The sequence below is a fragment of the Rhinoderma darwinii genome, chromosome 4 (genome assembly GCF_050947455.1).
Source record: "Rhinoderma darwinii isolate aRhiDar2 chromosome 4, aRhiDar2.hap1, whole genome shotgun sequence".
NCBI lineage: Eukaryota > Metazoa > Chordata > Amphibia > Anura > Rhinodermatidae > Rhinoderma > Rhinoderma darwinii.
Genome location: NC_134690.1, coordinates 66,868,852 through 66,890,362, shown reverse-complemented (window position 1 = coordinate 66,890,362; position 21,511 = coordinate 66,868,852). Strand labels below are relative to the sequence as shown.

The window sequence follows — 21,511 nt, the reverse complement described above, 5'->3', positions numbered from 1 at the left end:
GTACAACTGGGCGTGTTGAAAAGTAAAAGTACAACTGGGCGTGTATTATGTGCGTACATCGGGGCGTGTTTACTACTTTTACTAGCTGGGCGTTGTGACGAGAAGTATCATCCACTTCTCTTCACAACGCCCAGCTTCTGGCAGTGCAGATCTGTGACGTCACTCACAGGTCCTGCATCGTGTCGGCCACATCGGCACCAGAGGCTACAGTTGATTCTGCAGCAGCATCAGCGTTTGCAGGTAAGTAGCTACATCGACTTACCTGCAAACGCCGATGCTGCTGCAGAATCATCTGTAGCCTCTGGTGCCGATGTGTCCTCGCTCGTCTGACACGATGCAGGACCTGTGAGTGACGTCACAGCGTGATCTCTGGAGAACACGGCTGTGTCTGCACTGCCAGAAGCTGGGCGTTGTGAAGAGAGGTGGATGATACTTCTATACACAACGCCCAGCTAGTAAAAGTAGTAAACACGCCCCGATGTACGCACATAATACACGCCCAGTTGTACTTTTACTTTTCAACACGCCCAGTTGTACTTTTGCAAGCCTCATTTGCATAAATACGAAAATGGTCATAACTTGGCCAAAAATGCTCGTTTTTAAAAAATAAAAACGTTACTGTAATCTACATTGCAGCACCTATCTGCTGCAATAGCAGATAGGGGCTGCAAAATCTGGTGACAGAGCCTCTTTAAAGTGTAGCTAAACGTTTGAGAAACTTCTGACATGTCACAGCTCCTGATTTTCAGACGTTTTTTATTCAAAGTCACGTTTTTCGCTGTTTTTAACGGCCGTTTTTGGAGCTGTTTTTGTATAGAGTGTATGAAAAACGGCTCCAAAAATGTCCCGTCGGAACAGAACGCCGTTTTTCCCATTGAAATCAATGGGCAGATGTTTGAAGGCGTTCTGCTTCCGATTTTCCGGCCATTTTTCGGCCTTTTACGGCCCGAAAAACGGCCAAAAATAAGAACATACCCTATCTGTGTAAGGACTCATTAGAAAGTCTATGAGCCTGTACACCGATACATCGGCTTTCAGGAAAAAGCCGAACAGACATGAAGCAGCTGAGCGCTAACACGAGACCTTCAGCCGCTTCGTTCTAGTGATAGGTGGGGGTCTCCGTGCTCGGACCCCCACCAATACAAACTTCTGACATGTCTCTATGACATGTCAGAAGTTTGTCAAACGTTTAGCTACACTTTAAGAAAAACATAGAAAAGCACCTATAAGTGTCGGAATGCTCACCAGATGATGCCACCATAGCTCAGAAGTCGGTTATTTTCATTATGTTACCTAGCTTCATGCATTTACTTTAATACGTCTTGCTGTTGGTGGGATTATATTGTAAAGGACTACAGTTCCCACGATTCCTCTCCCCTCTACAGACATTGCCCATATTTGCAGCTGCCTGCATGGCCCCCTATTACAAGGTGTCAGATAGTGCTGTAATTATTTACTGTCTGCTATCTGCTGCCCAGCATGAGAAACACAATCCCTCCACAAACCAGTGACGTGCGATGTCCTGTACTACAGGGAGGAGGGAGAGGGGAGGTAACCTCGTGTTCAGTGTACAGGACATCACACAAAAAGGAAGATAAACACCAGGAGCATGGTCATGTGACTAAAGCTATGTTCACACGCAGTATTTTCAGCCGTTTTCCGGGGAATAAACGCCTCGAAAAACACCTGAAAAAACGGAAGGTGAACGCCTCCAAACATCTGTCCATTGATGGCAATGGGAAAATGGCGTTTCATTCAGACGGGGAGGTTTTTACGGGGCAGTTTGAAAAAACGGCTTGTAAAAAAAGACCCGTAAAAAGAAGTGCATGTCAATAGAAAAAGAGTTACAAAAACTGCATAAAAAAAAAACGTTTGAAGCTTTAAAAACAGCTGAAAATCGGAGGGTATTTTCCCTTGAAAACAGCTCCGTATTTTACAGCCGTTTTTACTTTAGCGTGTGAACATAGCCTAAATATTAGAATGGCTTACAGAGCCATTTCGCCTACAGACATCACATTAGAAAATGACCAATCTTACTGCAAATCAAATATTTGTTCACGTCTAAAGATCAGAAAACCCTTTTAACCCCATAGGCCTCGTTCACATCAGCGTCGGGTTCCGTTTGGGGTTTCCGTTCATCCATTCCGTCAGAGGAACAGATGAACGGAAAGCCAAACGGAAGCCATTATTTTCAATGGTAATGCTTATGTTGCAAATGGTTTCCGTTTGTTTATGTTCCGTAAGGTTTCCGTTTTTTTAGCGGAAACAATAGCGTAGTCGACTACGCTATTGTTTCCGCAAAAAAAAAATGGAAACCTTATGGAACGGAAGCAGACAGAAACCATTTGCAACATAAGCATTACCATTGAAAATAATGGCTTCCGTTTGGCTTTCCGTTCATCTGTTCCTCTGACGGATTGGATGAATGGAAACCCCAAACGGAACCCGACGCCGATGTGAACGAGGCCTTAAGGACCAAGACAATTTTGGACTTAAGGCTACGTCCAGACGTAGCGAAGGAGACATTTTTCTTTCATGTGTGGATGGGGTTTCAAAAAGCATGCAGGAGATTTGTGGTAGTCCTCCAGAGCAGTAGTCGCTATCTACGTGCCACACAGAAAAAGAAAACCCCCAGTGAACGTAGCATTTCCTCTACATCACAGGCAGACTCATGGAGAAAAAAAAAACCAGCTCTGCATTGAGGACCCGACCATGCCACTCACCCTATATGAGCTTCCTGGACCTTGAGGAGCGTGACATAGGGGAAGTTGAGTAATTGGGTTTAAAACGTAGAAATGGTGCCCTAGAGGTAGGGATCAGAACATGGTGCAAATGTATTAGGATGGGTTCACACAACCTATTTTCAGGTGTAAACGAGGCGTATTATGCCTCGATTTACGCCTGAAAATACGGCTCCAATACGTCGGCAAACATCTGCCCATTCATTTGAATGGGTTTGCCGACGTACTGTGCCGACGACCTGTCATTTACGCATCGTCGTTTGACAGCTGTCAAACGACGACGCGTAAATTGACTGCCTCGGCAAAGAAGTGCAGGACACTTCTTTGCAACGTAATTTGAGCCGTTCTTCATTGAAGTCAATGAAGAGCAGCTCAAGATTACGGGCGTCAAAGAAGCCTCGCATAATACGAGGAGGAGCTTTTACGTCTGAAACGACGCAGCTGTTTTCTCCTGAAAACAGTCTGTCTTTTCAGACGTAAAAGACAGTTCACGTGTGCACATACCATTATATTTATCCCTTCTGCACTAATCATGGGACTTAAGGGGAGGGTGGCTGCTAAACAGGACCTGTCATGTTTTGTGGTTTTTTTAAACCACATACAGCCCCTTATTCCTGGCGTCCTCTCGATTCCAGTGCTGTCGTTTTTATTTTTGTGTCCCTCCCGCTGTACCGCTACGGCCCGTGCTCCGCTTGATGCCCAATATGCAAATTTTGAGTAAAAGGTAAAGAGAGGAGGAGACCTCATCTCTCCTCAGTAGGCGTTGCCTCCTGCATCACTGTGATTCTGTCCAATCAGAGCAGACAACTTTACAGTGACGCAGAAGACGCGCTACTTTAGATAGTTGTTATCCAAACTGACAGCTATTCCTCTAGACTCCAACATTAACATGTTTATTTCAATGGTTAGAAGGGTATAAAAGTGGTCTGGCAGTGGCTTATCTGCCACGCGGAAAAGGGATCGGGCTTGTTGAAAACAAATATGACTGATCCTTCGGGAGACTGGCCGACTTTCATCTAAAGTGAACGACCACTTTGAAGAGGCTCTGTCACCAGATTTTGCAACCCCTATCTGCTATTGCAGCAGATCGGCGCTGCAATGTAGATTACAGTAACGTTTTTATTTTTAAAAAACGAGCTTTTTTGGCCAAGTTATGACCATTTTTGTATTTATGCAAATGAGGCTTGCAAAAGTACAACTGGGCGTGTTGAAAAGTAAAAGTACAACTGGGCGTGTATTATGTGCGTACATCGGGGCGTTTTTACTACTTTTACTAGCTGGGCGTTCTGATGAGAAGTATCATCCACTTCTCTTCAGAACGCCCAGCTTCTGGCAGTGCAGACACACACAGCGTGTTCTCGAGAGATCACGCTGTGACGTCACTCACTTCCTGCCCCAGGTCCTGCATCGTGTCGGCACCAGAGGCTACAGTTGATTCTGCAGCAGCATCGGCGTTATCAGGTAAGTAGCTACATCGACTTACCTGCAAACGCCGATGCTGCTGCAGAATTATCTGTAGCCTCTGGTGCCGATGTCCTCGCTCGTCTGACACGATGCAGGACCTGTGAGTGACGTCACAGCGTGATCTCTCGAGAACACGCTGTGTCTGCACTGCCAGAAGCTGGGCGTTCTGAAGAGAAGTGGATGATACTTCTCGTCACAACGCCCAGCTAGTAAAAGTAGTAAAAACGCCCCGATGTACGCACATAATACACGCCCAGTTGGACTTTTACTGTAAACACGCCCACTTGGACTTTTGCAAGCCTCATTTGCATAAATACAAAAATGGTCATAACTTGGCCAAAAATGCTCGCTTTTTAAAAATAAAAACGTTACTGTAATCTACATTGCAGCGCCGATCTGCTGCAATAGCAGATAGTGGTTGCACAATCTGGTGACAGAGCCTCTTTAAGGACATGTTCACATGCGACAGATTTGCTGCAGAGATTTCTGCAACTGAACCATTGATCTGATTGGGTTTGTAAAAATCTATGAATATTCTGCAGAAACAATTTACTGAGATGTACGGAACTGATTAATTTATAGAGGAAAATTTCTGCAACAAATCTGCTGCATATGCATAAAAATCTCTCATGTGCAGGAGAATATTTTCTGTAACATAAGGTGTTCCTACGTACAGGAGGGAACTTCATGGACGGAAAGTCCACACAGAACAAAAAATTCTGCCAGCGCTGCAAATCCGCAGTTTCCAGAGCTAAATTCACATGGTAGACATGCAGATTTTGCTGCGGCTTTCACCATTGAAAGGAGGGAAAATGCTGTAAAAATCTGTACTGGGGGTCAATTGCTGTGCAGCGTTTGGATGAGATTTGTTTAAGGGTATGTTCACACGGCTTACTTTCGGCCTCTAAACATCTGCCCATTGCAATTGGAAAAACTGCGTTCTGTTCCGACGTTTTTTTTTTTTAAGCGGCCGTTTTGAAAACGCCCGCGTAAAAAAACGCCCGCGAAAAAGAAGTGCAGGTCACTTCTTGAGCCGTTTCCATTGACTCTATAGAAAAACAGCCAAAAATTTCTGCGAAAAACGCGAGTGGCTTACAAAACTTCTGAAAATCAGGAGCTGTTTTCCCTTCAAAACAGCTCCGTTTTTTCAGACGTTTTTTGCTAAGCGTGTGAACATACCCTAAGGGTATGTTCACACGGCCTATTTTCTGCTGTTTTTTGGGCCGTAAACGACCGAAAAACTGCCAAAAAATCGGAAGCAGAACGGAGCGTTTTTCGCTGCGTTTTGTTTTGCGGAAAAAAACGGCCGCGAAAAAAGAAGTGCAGGACACTTCTTGGGACGTTTTTGGAGCCGTTTTCCATAGACTCTATTGAAAAAAGCTAAAAAAAAAAGCAGAGAAAAACGCAGCGAAAATCGCGAGTGGCACAAAAAAACGTCTGAAAATCAGGAGCTGTTTTCTCTTGAAAACAGCTCCGTATTTTGAGACGTTTTTGACGTTGTGAACATACCCTAAGTCTCATCCACTTTGCTGCTACTGTAATATGCTGTGGAAATTCCTCCCGCAAATCCGCCGCTTATTCGCTACATGTTGACATACCCTTAGGCTCCCTTCAAACAAGGTTTTAGTCTGGAGTTTTAAATTGCATGAAAAAACGTGTATAAAAACCGCCAGTGTTTTTTCTGGTGTTTTTACATTCACTTTTGGCAGCGTTTTTTATTTCGTGTTATTCTGTAGAAGCGTTTTTTGAATACTATAGAGAAGCCTATGGAGAAAACACCAGAATAAAACGCCACTGTTTGCTCCGAGTGACCCCCTGATTGGACGCTAAGGGTATGTTCACACGCTTATTTTGGGCCCGAAAAATATCTGAAGCAGAATGTTTCCAAACATCTGCCCATTGATTTCAATGGGAAAAATGGCGTTCTGTTCCAACAGGCCGTTTTTTGACGCGGCCATTTTGAAAAACTTCTTGCTCCGTATTTTCAGACGTTTTTTAGTAAGCGTGTGAACACACCCTGAATCTGTCATTCAGTAAGTAGAGCTTGGAGAACTGAACATGAAGGCGCCAACTCCGTGGCACTTGTGATCCCAACATTGGGGACACTGAAGCTTAAATTTCTCCTTCACGCAACCTGCATGACCGAAACCACAGGTGTTGTTACGCCGCTCCCCTGCCCCGCCTGTATATAGTGCTGCCAGACGTTTTGAGGGGTTAAAATTACGGACAGCCTCCCATTAAGCTCCAGCATTTCTGAACTCTGACTAATAGAAGGGGATCCTAAGAAGGGCACCCCACTCTATGACGTCCATATGGGAAAAAACTTTAAATTGTAAGAGGCTTATAATCGCGGTTACATCTGGAAGTTTAGCTTTGATATAAGATATGGAAGAAATTGCAGACTCTGTATGTCCGAACATAAGAAACAGAGCACACCAAGCAGCGTATGTCCACTTCCTGCAATGTGTGTCATATCATATTTATGACCCAAAAGAACTGTGTTACATGGTATGATCCGGACTCCCGGTATCCCCCCAGCGCTGTGTTACATGGTATAATCCGGACTCCTGGTATTAGCCCCTCCAGCGCTGTGTTACATGGTATAACCTGGACTCCTGGTATTGGCCCCTCCAGCGCTGTGTTACATGGTATAACCTGGACTCCTGGTATTAGCCCCTCCAGTGCTGTGTTACATGGTATAACCTGGACTCCTGGTATTGGCCCCTCCAGCAAGGTGTTACATGGTATAACCTGGACTCCTGGTATTGGCCCCTCCAGGAAGGTGTTACATGGTATAACCTGGACTCCTGGTATTGGCCCCTCCAGGACTGTGTTACATGGTATAACCTGGACTCCTGGTATTGGCCCCTCCAGCGCTGTGTTACATGGTATAACCTGGACTCCTGGTATTAGCCCCTCCAGCCCTGTGTTACATGGTATAACTTGGACTCCTGGTATTGGCCCCTCCAGCAAGGTGTTACATGGTATAACCTGGACTCCTGGTATTGGCCCCTCCAGCAAGGTGTTACATGGTATAACCTGGACTCCTGGTATTGGCCCCTCCAGCAAGGTGTTACATGGTATAACCTGGACTCCTGGTATTGGCGGGGTATAACCTGGACTCCTGGTATTGGCCTCGCCAGCACTGCGTTACATGGTACATCCTGTACTCCTGGTATTGGCCCCTCCAGCACGGTGTTTCATGGTATAACTTGGACTGGCAATGGTCCCCCCAAGCACTGTGCTACATGGTATAACCTGGACTCCTGCTATAGGCCCCTACAGCGCTGTGTTACATGGTATAACTTGGACTCCTTGCAATGGTCCTTGTATTGTTACCACAGCACACTGGATCCCCTATATTCAGACATACATGTTATAAATGCAACTGACCCACCCAGGAATGGCAGTGAACTAGTTAAATTATGAGCTGGCCAGTGTTCTTATCATCCTCTCCCTCCCCCGTGACCACACATCTGTAAGTGATGAGGAGTGCATAGACATACTCACGGTTACCGGCTACTCTCTCTTCTAGAAGCGCCCCGCCCCCTCCACAGGATTACTTCCGCTTCGCTGTGTACGGGTGACGTCTTTGGTGTAAGCCAGCGGCCATCTTACCTGTGGGCAGATTTCATTTTTTAAACCACTGAGAGACTTCTATAAGCCTAACCCTACTTGTAACACAGGCGTTTTCTCTATTTAGAATGCCGCTTTATTTGAAATTAAATTGATTGTGAAAATGGTTATTGTGTACAGAGAAATGTTGCCCGTTTTAAAGATGGCGCTGCGCACTGTCGGGGTGACGAGTCTTACGGAAGTTTTATTACTAGAGGGAAGAACTGTGTTACTATTTTGTCTTCACTGGTGTAGACTGGCAGCTGTACAGTGTGAATACTATTTTATGGTCTCCAAAAAAACGTCTCAGGGGAAAGCCTGCAATCTTATCTGTGCAATGGGAGTTATAATCGGGTGGGGTGTTTGGAGGCCAAAAAGCAAATAATTATTTTTAACTGAGGTTTATTATTTACTACCAGGCCATCTTTGTTATTTTGCCTCTGCTTTTCTGTTGTCATAACATTTTATCTTTAGGTTGAAGTAGCTGTTATGAGGCCTTATTTTTTGCGATCCGAGGTGTACTTTATTTACGAGTCATCTTCCCTTATATATGCACTAGCATTTAATATATATATATATATATATATATATATATTTCATTTTGGGGGGAAAACATTTTCTGGCACAGTGCTCATCAAGCCTGCAGTAGATAACCAGCATTCTCATCCATCCTCAAAAGGTTAAAGAGCATTTCCCCCAAAAAATACTTTCTTAACCCCTTCCCGACATACGCCGTATATATACGGCGCTGTCGGGAGGTGGTTCCCGCAAAGCGCCGTATATATACGGCGCAGTGATGGTGCGGGCTCAGAAGCAGAGCCGGCACTATCACTGCGGGGGGACAGCTGTATTATACAGCTGGCACCCTCCTGTAACTGCCAGGACCGGAGCTACTCTCCGATCCGGCAGATTAACCCCTCAGATGCTGCGCTCAATAGAGCGCAGCATCTGATAGGTTTTCACCCGATCGGCAACCCAGTGATGCAATCGCTGGGTTGCTGTGGCAATCGGACGCCAGAAAATGGCGTCCGAGTCTGCCTTGTACGGGAGCCGATGAGGACCCGCCTGCGGCGAGTCCTCATAGGCTTGCTGTCAGTGAATAACTGACAGCGCTAATACACTGCACTACGTATGTAGTGCAGTGTATTAGAGTAGCGATCGGGGCATCAGGCCCTCATGTCCCCTAGTGGGACAAGTAAAAAAAGTTAAAAAAAGTAAATAAAAATGTGGTAAAACAATAAAAACACACACATTTCAAATAAAAATAAAGCTAAACTGACTTTTTTCCCATAGTAAGTATTTTATTATGGGAAAAACCGTAAAAATAAAAAAAACTATACATAATTGGTATCGCCGCGTCCGTAACGACCCAAACTACAAAACTATTATGTAATTTATCCCGCACGGTGAACGCGGTAAAAAAAAAACATGAAAAACAGCGCCAGAATCTTTGTTTTTAGGTCACATCTCCTTCCAAAAAATGCTATAAAAAGTGATCAAAAAGTCACATTTACTCCAAAATAGTACTAATAAAAAACGCCAATCCGTGCCGCAAAAAATAATCCCTGACACCGCTTTGTGCACGCAAAAATAATAAAGTTATGGGTCTTAGAATGTCGACAGAGAAAACAAATGATTTTATAAAAAAAGTGATTTTATTGTGCAAAAGCCGCAATACATAAAAAAAACTATATAAATTTGGTATCGCCGTAATCGTATCGACCCGCAGAATAAAGCTAACATGTAATTTAGGGCGCACTGTGGATGCAGAGAAAAAAAACCAATAAAAAACTATTCCAGAATTGCTTGTTTTTGGTAATTTCCTTTACCAAAAAATGAAATAAAAAGTGATCAAAAAGTCGTATGTGTTCTAAAATGGTACCAATAAAATCTACAGCCCGTCTCGCAAAAAACAAGCCCGCACACCGCTCAATCAACTAAAAAATAAAAAAGTTACGGCACTAGTAATGCGGTGATGAAAAAACATCTCAATGCGCAGGCCTGAGGGGAACATTCCTTCAGTTTTAGGGCCCTAGTATTGAGGAACTAGGAAAGGGAATGGACACAGCACATCCGCTGGAAGCGAGGGCGCCCGTATTATACCAGCGCAAAACTTTCCCAGCAATATTTCCCAAACTACGAAGGAGAAAATGTCCCCAAAAGGTGCAGAGCGTTACAAAGGAGGGATAAGAAAGAAAACCGTTTATCAGTGTGACGCCGGCCTGCGCATAACGGATCGCTTCACAGCGTAACACACATCTATGGATAATTGTATTATTTACCCCATGATTATACCCTCCTATTATGCCCTGATATACTCCGCACAGATTACATATGCCACCACATTATAAGCTGAAATACCAGCAAAACCCCAAACAGAACTATTACCAAGCAAAATCCATGCTCAAAATGGCGGTCTTTTCCTTCTTAGCCCTACAGTGTGCCCAAACAGCAATTTATGGCCACAAGTAAGGCATTACCATGCCCGGGAGAACCCGCTTAACAATTTATGGGGTAAGATTCTCTAGGGGCACACCATATTGTGCGGTGAATAGGCAGATCAGTGGAGAAATTGCAATTTTCACTTTGCACCATCCACTGCGTATTCATTTCTGAAAAACACCTGTGGAGTCTAAATTCTCACTACATCCCTTGATAAATGCCTTTAGGGGTGTAGTTTCTAAAACGGGGTCACTTTTGTTTGGTACATCAGGGGTTTTGCAAATGCAACATGGTGTCCGCAACCCATTCCAGCAAAATCTACGCTCCAAAAGATAAATACCGCTCCTTTTCTTCTGAATGCTCCCATATACGTAAACAGCTGATTATAACCACATATGGGGTGTTACTGTACTCGGGAGAAATTACTTTACGAATGTTGGGGTGCTTTTTCTTCTCTATTCCTTGTAAAAATGAAAAATGTGTATCTAAAACGACATCTTGTTGGAAAAAAAAATATTTTTCATTTTCATGGCTTAATTCTAATTAATTCAGCAAAAAACCTTTGGGATCAAAATTTTCACTATAAGCCCTAGATGATTCCTCAGGGGGTGCAGTTTCCCAAATGGTGTCACTTTTGGGGTGTTTCCACTGTACTAGTACTACAGGGGCTCAGCAAATATGACATGACACCCAGAAACCATTCCAAAATCCAAATGGTGCTCCTTCCATTCTGAGCCCTACCGTGTGTCCAAACAGATGTTTATGACCACATGTGGGGTATTATTTTACTCGGGAGAAGTTGCTTTACAAATGTTGTGGTGCTTTTTCTCCTTCAGTCCTTGTGGAAATGGAAAAAAAATACCTAAACCTACATTTTCTTTGAAAAAATGTAGATTTTCATTTTTACGGCCTAGTTACAATAAGTTCTGTAAAAAACCTGTGGGGTAAAACTGCTCACTCTACCCCTAGATAATTCCCTCATGGGGTGTAGTTTCCAAAATGGGGTCACTTGTTGGGGGTTTCCACTGTTTTGTCCCCTCAGGAGCTTTGCAAATGCGACATGGCCTCCGCAAAGCATTCCTGCTAAATTTGAGTTCCAAAAGCCAAATGGCGCACTTTCCCTTCTCAGCCTCGCCGTGTGTCCAAACAGCCGTTTATTACCACATGTGGGGTATTGTTTTACTCGGGAGAAATTTATTTACAAATTTTATGGTGCTTTTTCTCCTTTAGTCCTTGTGGAAATGAAAAAAAATTAGCTAAACCTACATTTTATTTGAAAAAATGTAGATTTTCATTTTCACAGCCTACTTGCAAAAATTTCTGCAAAAAACCTGTGGGGTCAAAATGCTCACTATACCCTAGATAATTTCCTCAAAGGGTATAGTTTCCAAAATGGGGTCACTTGTTGGGGGTTTCCACTGTTTTGTCACCTCTGGGGCTTTGCAAATGCGACATGGCCTCCGCAAACCATTCCTGCTAAATTTGAGCTCCAAGAGCCAAATGGCGCTCTTTCCCTTCTAAGGCCTGCCGTGTGTCCAAACAACTGTTTATTACCACATGTGGGGTATTGTTTTACTCGGGAGAAATTGCTCTACAAATGTTGTGGTGCTTTTTCTACTTTAGTTCTCTTGGAAATGAAAAAAAATTAGCTAAACCTACATTTTATTTGAAAAAATGTAGATTATCATTTTCATGACCTAGTTCCAAAAATTTTTGCAAAAAAACTGGCCGGTCAAAATGCTTGCTACACACCTAGATAAATTCCTCGAGGGGTATAGTTTCCAAAATGGGGTCACTTGTTGGGGGTTTCCACTGTTTTGTCACCTCAGGGGCTTTGCAAATGCGACATGGCCTCCGCAAACCATTCCTGCTAAATTTGAGCTCCAAGAGCCAAATGGCGCACTTTCCATTCTAAGCCCTGCCGTGTGTCCAAACAACCGTTTATTACCACATGTGGGGTACTGTTTTACTCGGGAGAAATTGCTCTACAAATGCTGTGGTGCTTTTTCTACTTTAGTTCTTTTGGAAATGAAAAAAAATTAGCTAAACCTACATTTTATTTGAAAAAATTTAGATTTTCATTTTCATGGCCTAGTTCCAAAAATTTTTGCAAAAAAACTGGCCGGTCAAAATGCTTGCTACACCCCTAGATAAATTCTTCGAGGGGTGTAGTTTCCCAAATGGGGTCACTTTTGGGGGGTTTCCACTGTTTTAGTTCCACTAGACCTGTTCAAAGCTGACATGGTGCCTAAAATATATTCTAATAAAAAGGAGGCCCAAAATCCACTAGGTGCTCCTTTGCTTCTGAGGTCGGTGCTTCAGTCCAGTAGCACGCTACGGCCACATGTGGGATATTTCCTAAAACTGCAGAACCTGGGCAATAAATATTGAGTTGCATTTCTTGGGTAAAACCTTCTGTGGTACAAAAAAAATGGATTCAAAATGAATTTCTGGAAAAAAATAATGAACTTTGTAAATTTCACCTCTACTTTGCCTTAATTCCTGCGCAATGTCTAAAGGGTTAAGAAACTTTCTAAATGCTGTTTTGAATACTTTGAGGGGTGCAGTTTTTAAAATGGGGTGACTTATTGGCGGTTTCTAATATCTAAGGACCTCAAAGCCACTTCACAACTGAACTGGCCCCTGTAAAAATAGCATTTTGAAATTTTCTTGAAAATGTGAGAAATTGCTGCTAAAGTTCTAAGCCTTGTAACGTCCTAGAAAAATAAAATGATGATCAAAAAACGATGCCAATCTAAAGTAGACATATGGGGGATGTTAGTTAGCAACATTTTTGTGTGGTATAACTGCCTGTCTTACAAGCAGATGCATTTAAATTGAGAAAAATGTTAATTTTTGCAATTTTTCGCTAAATTTTGGTGTTTTTCACAATAAATACTGAATGTATCGGGCAAATTTTGCCAGTAACATAAAGTCCAATGTGTCACGAGAAAACAATCTCAGAATCGCTTGGATAGGTAAAAGCATTCCGGAGTTATTACCACATAAATTGAAACATGTCAGATTTGAAAAATGAGGCTCTGTCAGGAAGGTCAAAAGTGGCCAAAGAGGGAAGGGGTTAAAGGTCTAATCCCGCTTGGAAATCTTGTTCTTCTGATAGGTGAGGGTCCCATGGTTGGGACCCCACCTATCAGGCTATATGGCATATCCACTATAAATCAGCTGTAAAGGCATGCTGGGAATTGTAGTTTTACAAAAGAAGGCGTGCCGAAGGTTGCTGACCACTGCCGTAAATGCTCAAGATGGATGGGAATACTCCTTTAGAAGGCTATGCGTGTGCTTTTTCACCTGTTCGGGTATGTTCACACAGCAAACAAAAAATGGTTGTAAAATACGGAGCTGTTTTCAAGGGAAAACAGCCTCTGATTTTCAGCCGTTTTTTATGCATCAAGCGTTTTTTGATGCATTTTTTACAGTCGTTCTAGGAGCTGTTTTTTTATTGAGACAATGAAAAACGGCTCAAGAAGTGATATGCACTCCTTTTTTACAAACCGCCCACTTGGAACGAAACACAGTTTTTCTCATTGAAATCAATGGGCAGATGTTTGGAGGCGTTCAGCCTCCGTATTCTTAGCCGTTTTTCAGGGCGTTTACGGCCCCAGGTGCAGCAACTCTTTAAGAAGAAGCAGAATGCGTAAAAAAAACGCCGCGAAAAAAGAAGTGCAGGACACTTCTTGGGACGTTTTTGGAGCCGTTTTCCATAGACTCTATTGAAAAAAGCTAAAAAAAAAGCAGTGAAAAACGCAGTGAAATCGCGAGTGGCACAAAAAAACGTCTGAAAATCAGGAGCTGTTTTCTCTTGAAAACAGCTCCGTATTTTGAGACGTTTTTGATTCTGCGTGTGAACATACCCTAAGGCTTGGTTCACACGACCTATTTTCAGACGTAAACGAGGCGTATTATGCCTTGTTTTACGTCTGAAAATACGGCTCCAATACGTCGGCAAACATCTGCCCATTCATTTGAATGGGTTTGCCGACGTACTGTGCAGACGACCTGTAATTAACGCGTCATCGTTTGACAGCTGTCAAACGACAACGCGTAAAAATACAGCCTCGTCAAAGAAGTGCAGGACACTTCTTTCAGACGTAATTTGAGCCGTTCTTCATTGAACTCAATGAAGTACAGCTCAAAATTTACGGCTGTCAGAGAAGCCTCGCAAAATGCGAGGAGGAGCATTTACGTCTGAAACGAGGCAGCTGTTTTTTCCTGAAAACAGTCTGTCATTTCAGCCGTAAAAGCCTCTCATCGTGTGAACATACTCTGTCTCATCCACTTTGCTGCTACTGTAATATGCTGTGGAAATTCCTCCCGCAAATCCGCCGCTTATTCGCTACATGTTGACATACCCTTAGGCTCCCTTCAAACAAGGTTTTAGTCTGGAGTTTTAAATTGCATGAAAAAACGTGTATAAAAACCGCCAGTGTTTTTTCTGGTGTTTTTACATTCACTTTTGGCAACGTTTTTTATTTTGTGTCATTCTGTAGAAGCGTTTTTTGAATACTATAGAGAAGCCTATGGAGAAAACACCAGAATAAAACGCCACTGTTTGCTCCGAGTGACCCCCTGATTGGACGCTAAGGGTATGTTCACACGCTTATTTTGGGCCCGAAAAATCTCTGAAGCAGAATGTTTCCAAACATCTGCCCATTGATTTCAATGGGAAAAATGGCGTTCTGTTCCAACGGGCCGTTTTTTGACGCGGCCATTTAGAAAAACTTCTTGCTCCGTATTTTCAGTCGTTTTTTAGTAAGCGTGTGAACACACCCTGAATCTGTCATTCAGTAAGTAGAGCTTGGAGAACTGAACATGAAGGCGCCAACTCCGTGGCACTTGTGATCCCAACATTGGGGACATTGAAGCTTAAATTTCTCCTTCACCCAGGTGCAGCAACTCTTTAAGAAGAAGCAGTAGCTTGATTGATGGACATGAAGCTCCCCCTTTCATCTCTCAAAGACATTCTGCAGCAGTTGGTGCAATGTACCATACATCCAAGCATGACCCATTAGACTGGACAACGTCTTTGATTATAATGGCTACTGAGCAGTGATTTAGGAATTTGTCTTGATTGAAACAAGGATAACTCCTATTTTACATACCAGAGCATACACCATTGCAGTCAGCAGTGGGATTAGCAGTCTTGGATGGTGACATCTCCACATCTGGGGTAACATTTTGTGTTGTCAGTTTAATTGAAAGAAAAAAAATCCCTACCTGATTCCTATTAGGGTATGTTCACACGCTGAGCAAAAAACGTCTGAAAATACGGAGCTGTTTTCAAGGGAAAACAGCACCTGATTTTCAGACGTTTTTTGAGCAACTCACGTTTTTCGTGCCGTTTTCGCAGCGTTTTCGTGCCGTTTTTTCGGTCGTTTTTGGGGCTGTTTTCAATAGAGTCTATGAGAAAACGGCTCCAAAAACGTCCCAAGAAGTGTCCTGCACTTCTTTTGACGAGGCTGCAATTTTACGCGTCGTCTTTTGACAGCTGTCAAACGACGACGCGTTAATTACAGGTCGTCTGCACAGTACGTCGGCAAACCCATTCAAATGAATGGGCAGATGTTTGCCGACGTATTGGAGCCGTATTTTCAGACGTAAAACAAGGCATAATACGCCTCGTTTACGTCTGAAAATAGGTCGTGTGAACCCAGCCTTACACTCCTTAACATTGAAATTGCAACACCAAGAAGGGCAATCTGTGGCATGTGGGAAGGGCATAAATGCCAGATTAAAAGCAAAGCTTTTTAGTCACATGAAACCTCAAATATCGGATCAAGTGGTGTGGGATGATTGTGCAATTCCTCCTGTTCGTTGACATGCCAGTTATCGCCTCTTGTGGCAAACTGAGAGGGACAAAATCCTGAACTGAGAGGCCTTGGTTTATCACAATGGCAGATCGCTACGCGCCTAGGCCGAGATGTCAGCACTGTTCAACGTTGCGTGTCCCGGAGGTTGGGAGAATAACAACGAACGGCAATGACAGCCAGAGGTGCGCGGAGGTGAACCTCTGCATGGAAGGATCGTCTGATTGGAAGAATGGCGCATGGTTATCCATTCTGTACTGCAAGTGAAATTAGACGCCACATCCCAAGCCTAGGGCGGCAACCAGTGTCGACACAGATCATCAGAAGGCATTTGCACAACATTGGGCTATAAGCTAGACGTCCAGCTACGGGTGTACCATAGCCCACATGCCACCGGTCTCAAAGGCTATCATGGTGCACAGCAAGACGGCAGTGGAGGTCTATCTTTTTCAGCGATGAGTCCCGCTTTTGTCTCGAACGCAGTAATAGCCGGAGATTGGTCTGGAGACCATATGGGCAATGCCATGAAGAGGCCTTCACGAGGGAACAATACACTACTCTTACTCCCGGGATTATGGTGTGGGGTGGCATAATGTACGGTAGCCAGACCCCTCTAGTCTTTATTTCAGGTACACTAACAGCTTAGTGTTACATTGATTTGGTCATGGAACCAGTGGTACGGCCATTTCTCCAAAGTGTCCCAGAAGCCGTTTTTTAATAGTACAATGCCAGGCCGCATGTTGCTCATGCTACTGTGAACAGCCTGCGTGGCCTAAACCTACTACCATGGCCTGCAACATCTCCGGACTTGTCTCCCATCGAGAAAAGACGAAACATCATTGGTCGGCAATTGTAAAGGGACCTGCCAGCAGCCAATCTTGATGATTTGCGTGCCCAAGTGCATTCAGCGTGGAATAATATTCCTCAGACAAACATTAAAGAGACTGTCACCAGATTATAAGTGTCCTATCTCCTACATAATCTGATCGGCGCTGTAATGTAGACAGCAGTGGTTTTTATTTAGAGAAACTATCATTTTTGAGCGAGTTATGAGCAATTTTAGATTTATGTTAATTAGTTTCTTAATAGACAGCTGGGCGTGTTTTTACTTTTGACCAAGTGGGCATTGTAAAGAGAAGTGTATGACGCCGACCAATCAGCGTCATACACTTCTCATCGTTCCAGCTCAGCTTGTTTCACTGCACACACAGCGTGATCTCGCAAACATGTCTATCGATCTTGTGATTTCCACTATTTCAAAACTTTTCCTTCTTGGTGTTGCAATTTCAATGTTGAGGAGTGTATAAATATAAGATATACTCAGCATTTCTCAGGTTCCTATAATCTATGACTGACACTTTTTTCTATTTTAACCCCTTCCCGCCCAATCACGTACAGTAACGTGATGGAAACTGGTGTCTTAACGCCTTTTCACGTTACTGTACGTGAAGGAGATGAAGCTAGCTCACAATCACTGCCGGTTGACAGCTGTATGTTACAGCTGGCACCCTGAGGTATCGGCCAGGACTGGAGCTAGCATCCGATCCGGCCGATTAACCCCTCAGATGCTGGGCTGCAAAGGTGATCGGAGGCCTAATACTTACCTCCGGATCTGCCAGCAACGGAAGCCTCCTATGCCCAGCTAGGCAGCGGGGCCTAAAAGGCTTCCGATACCATCGGCAAGATGGCGCCGGCTCAGAAGCTGAGCCGGCGTCATCAGCAGTGTGTGTCTGCTGTATTTCACAGCGGACACCCCGATCTATTGGCAGGAACCGGAGCTAGCTCCGATTCCTGCCATTAACCACTTCGATGCAGTGATCCAATGAGATCGCTGCATCAAAGTGGTTTGTATCAAATCGGCAGCCTGCCATGCGGTGGCAAGGCTGGCGACTGCTACTATGGCAACAGGAGGCCTAACAATGGCCTCCTGCCTGCCATTACGGAAGCTGATTAGGTCCCGCCCAGAGGCGGAGCCTGATCGGCTTGCTGTCAGTGAACAACTGACAGTTCCAATACATTGCACTACCTATGCAGTGCAATGTATTCGAACATCAAAAAAAAAATGGACCTTCAAGTCCCCTAGTGGGACTAAATAAAAGTTGTAAAAAATACAATAAAAGTTTCAAGTAATAAAATAAAACACAATCTCCCCCTTTTTCCCTTATCAAGTCATTTATTATTGAAAAAAATAATAAACCATACATATTTGTTATCACCGATTTGGATGCGTACATCATGGAATGGTGGATAGTCCTGATAAATGGGTCTGGTTAAGAGGAAACTAGATGAGTTGTGGGTTTGTCCTACTTGGAGTGTCAGGTGTCAGAGATGTTTTTAGATACGCTCATCCTAGACACTATATATAGATCAGGGGTCTCAAGCACGCGGGCCGCATGCGGTCCCTGGGGCTGTCATCTGCGGACCGCGGGACACAGAGCCGCTTGTATACGCTCTGCTTCGAGACTCTGGAATTACCTGACATCGCTGTCCACATATGAACAGCGATGTCTGGGGCTTCCCCAGAGCCGGAGTGCCGTGCAGAGCGCTAGTACAGGCAATGCTCCGGGACTCTGGGGTATTCCCTGACATCGCTGTCCATATATGGACAGTGTGTCAGGGTCTTCCCCAGAGCGGAGTCCCGGGCAGAGCGCTAGTATAGGCTCTGCTCCAGGACTCTGTGGAATTCCCTGACATCGGTGTCCATATATGGACAGTGTGTCAGGGTCTTCCCCAGAGCAGAGTCCCGGGCAGAGCGCTGGTATCGGCTCTGCTCCGGGACTCTGTGGAATTCCCTGACATCGCTGTCCATATATGGACAGTGTGTCAGGGTCTTACCCAGAGCGGAGTCCCAGGCAGAGCGCTAGTATCTGCTCTGCTCCGGGACTCTGCGGAATTCCCTGACATCGCTGTCCATGTTTGGACACACGATGTCTGGAGCTTCCCCAGAGTTGGAGTCCCGGGCAAAGCGCTAGTATAGGCTCTGCTCCTATAGGCTCTCTCACCTGATCTCTTATTTGATCTGAGATAGTACTGTGATGTTATCTTCTCTTTTGACCCGTCCTATTGTTCCTTACTTTTCTCTTCTGGCAATTTTGGCCCAGGTCTTAGAAGATCTTGATTTCCATCATGTTGTTCCTGATGAATCTTGATGTGATCTGTAGTTCCAATCCAGGCCCTTGCTTTGGTCATGATGTCATTTCTTTTCTGAATCAGAAGTCCCATAATCCGGTTCCACTGACTATGCAAGGCTACTGTGATTGGGTTACCTGCAGTCATCTGGATGCATCTTTCATGTGAGTCCTGTCCACTTTCAATGGCTCTCTGCTTTGGTGTAACTTCATCTTCCTCTTTTCCACTCTTATTTATTTCCTTTTGAAGATGATGTTTGCTTCTTCTTCTTCCTACTAGAGCCCATGTTGTGTTGAGTTCAAGTCTTCAACTGAGCACTTCAGACTGAGGCTTAGGGGGTCCCTGCACCGGTATTTATAGTGTAGCAGTGATTGTGAGGTCACAGTTACATGGCCACACCCAAGAGTCATGTAGGTCACAATGGGCATTGGCGGCGCAACTGATTTCAACAGTTGTTGTGATGTTATGTGACTATGATGTCACTTTCTAGAGTTATGTGACATGGCAGTGGTAGCTGTTGGGAATATCATTCAATACCATTGGTGTATACAGCTTTATGGAGGCAGTCTATCATTGAGATTTCTTATAGCTATGTCAGTCCCATGAAAACTGCATTGATATGGCAGTATGTGAATGGCTGATCCGTATTAACATCTCCGGGGCTGCACTGCTATCTCTATAGACACGTTTTTATGGTTTCCTGAGATTATAGAAGGATTCTACACTTAAATTGTATGGATCATCGTGTATATAGATGGCTCCACCTCCATAATTCTGGGGGAAAGGGTGAATATGTTTGGGGATAAATGTAATTGGAGAGTATCCATCACCAGCAACAGAGGCTGTGATTCTATGTAGTGATTATAATTTATGGCTGTGTAATATAATTTTTTTTGTAGCTATCAGGACCAGAATGAGGAGATGACTCATAGAGCATGTTATGTGTATATACAGGTTATATCATACACTACGCATAGGAGGTCACAAATGTTTGTGTGTGTGTGTGTGTGTGTGTGTGTGTGTGTGTGTGTGTGTGTGTGTGTGTGTGTATATATATGTTAGATACAGTACTGTGCAAAAGTTTTAGGCAGTATAATGCTTGAAAGTAAGAATGCTTTCGAAAATAGAAGTGTTAATAATTTTTCAATGACCAGAAAAAACATCTAACTCAATTCAATATTTGGTGTGACCACCCTTTGCCTTCAAAATAGCATCAATTCTTCTAGGTACACTTGCAGAGTCATGGATTTTGTACGGTTATAGTCAGGTGTATGATTAACCAATTATACCAAACAAGTGATAATGAGCATCATTTTCATATGTAGGTTGAGACACAGCCATTAAGGGTATATTCACACGGCAGCATCCGTTACGGCTGAAATTACGGTGCTGTTTTCAGGAGAAAACAGCACCGTAATTTCAGCCGTAATGGCATGTGCAGGCGTCTTTTGCTGCGTCCATTACGGACGTAATTGGAGCTGTTTTTCCATGGAGTCCATGGAAAACGGCTCCATTTACGTCTGAAGAAGTGACATGCACTTCTTTGATGCGGGCGCCTTTTGACAGCGGCGCGTAAAAAAAATGACCGTCGGCATAGAACATCAAATGAATGGGCAGACGCTTTTGAGCCGCATTTTCGGACGTAATTCGAGGCTAAAACGCCCGAATTACGTCCGTAAATAGTGTGTGTGAACCCAGCCTAACTGTAACAGAAATAGCTGCGTAGGAGGCTTAAAACCAGGTGAGGAACAATCAAACTCTGCTACAAAGGGTGGGGTTGTGGACGACAGTTTCATGTCACAGGTCTACCATGGCTAGACTGAGCACATTGACAAGACACAAGGTAGTTGTACTGTATCAGCAAGGTCTTTCCCAGGCAAAGATTTTAAAGTAGGCTGGGGTTTCAAGATGTGCTGTTCAAGCTCTTTTGAAGAAGCACAAAGAAACGGGCAAGGTTAAGGACCTTAGAAGCAGTCGACGACCAATTATACTTAGTGGAGCAGATCAAAGACATATTATGCTTACTTTCCTTCAAAATCAGAAGATGTCCAGCAGTGCTATCAGCTCAGAACTGGCAGAAACAAGTGAGACCCAAGTACACCCATCTACTGTTCGGATAAATCTGGCCAGAAGTGGTCTTCAAGGAAGAATTGAGGCCAAAAGCCATACCTTAGACGTGGAAACAAGGCCAAGCAACTCAACTATGCACGAAAACAGGAACCGGGGTGCAGAAACATGGCAGCAGGTACTCTGGACTGATCAGGAAAAATGTGAAATATTTGGCTGTAAGAGAAG

General features: G+C 43.9%; 1 protein-coding gene across 5 annotated transcripts in view; it reads right to left on the bottom strand.

Annotated features, from left to right (window-relative positions):
• UGGT1 (UDP-glucose glycoprotein glucosyltransferase 1) overlaps nucleotides 1-19,515 on the bottom strand; it is an 83,328-nt gene extending 63,813 nt beyond the window's left edge. For 2 of the 5 annotated variants that reach the window (XM_075861163.1, XM_075861168.1), the window contains exons 1-2: nucleotides 19,162-19,515; nucleotides 7,716-7,823 (exon numbers count right to left, since the gene is read on the bottom strand). The gene's annotated coding sequence lies outside the window, so the exon portion shown is untranslated. The other 3 variants (XM_075861166.1, XM_075861165.1, XM_075861167.1) reach the window with 3 other exon arrangements.
• Between the last annotated feature and the right edge of the window lie 1,996 nt (nucleotides 19,516-21,511).